This window comes from Panthera leo, chromosome D3 (genome assembly GCF_018350215.1).
Source record: "Panthera leo isolate Ple1 chromosome D3, P.leo_Ple1_pat1.1, whole genome shotgun sequence".
Classification (NCBI taxonomy): domain Eukaryota; kingdom Metazoa; phylum Chordata; class Mammalia; order Carnivora; family Felidae; genus Panthera; species Panthera leo.
Genome location: NC_056690.1, coordinates 77,668,189 through 77,669,106, shown reverse-complemented (window position 1 = coordinate 77,669,106; position 918 = coordinate 77,668,189). Strand labels below are relative to the sequence as shown.

At 50.5% G+C, this 918-nt stretch overlaps 1 non-coding gene across 1 annotated transcript; it reads right to left on the bottom strand.

The window, feature by feature from the left end:
- Positions 1-362: 362 nt before the first annotated feature.
- LOC122204321 lies at positions 363-552 on the bottom strand. Its single transcript, XR_006195615.1, has one exon. It is a non-coding gene; the product is annotated as a U2 spliceosomal RNA (small nuclear RNA).
- Positions 553-918: the final 366 nt, after the last annotated feature.

Genomic DNA, 918 nt, shown 5'->3' with positions numbered 1-918 from the left:
CCAACGAGGCTGGTCTGGCGGGATCCATAGGACAACTTGGAGAAGAAGTATGTGGCTTGCCAAGACTCATAAGGCAGGGGATTTCCCAACATAGGAGAACCCAAAACTAACTCACGTCCGCTGCAGGTGGTGACACGGTCATGTCCTATAGACCATCCTGCCTATATAGCGTGGAGAAGAGCTTGGAAAGAGGGAAGAGAAGGTTCTAGAAGACCAATCAGAAAGCTATTGCAGTAACTGAGGGAAAATGGAAGCTTGGCCTCGTGTGGCAACAAGGTGGCCAGGTTGGAGGTTGAATGAGGAGATTGTCAGTTCAGTTTTTTGTTGTTGCTGCTGCCCCTGGTGTATATGTGTGTGTGTGGGGGGGGTGTGTGTGCACCATTCCTGCAATATGGGGTCATGTGCAGAGTGAACATAGCAACCTGTATTCCCTCTCCCTGCTCCCCAAATCCATTGAGTATATTGTCTTCAGCTCCAGGACTTATCAGATCTTAAACTGCTAAGAACAGATACTACTTTGGCTCGAACTTAGCCAAAAGGCTGAGAAATGATTTTTGGTTTTAGTTCAGTGTTGGTCAAATGCGTTTGACTGAAGACAATTCCAAGTACTGGTTTGGGGCTCAGGGGAAGGATCCGGGCGCTGAGCTCGGGCAACAGAAGATAATTGAAGCCATGGGCATACAGGAGATTGCCCAGGGGGAGGGGGCCCAGGGTAGTGGGAGGACACCGAGGTCAGAGCCTTGAGAAACGCCAGCATTTGGTGGCCAGCGTTGGAGGAACCAGGGGAGTGACAGAAGGAAACCGGGGAAGTGTGGTGGCTCGGAAACTGAGGAAAGAGGGTTTCAAAAGAGAAAGAATCGGCAACAACAATCGCCATTATTGGGGCACCTGGGGGGGCTCAGTTTGGTTAAGCGTCTA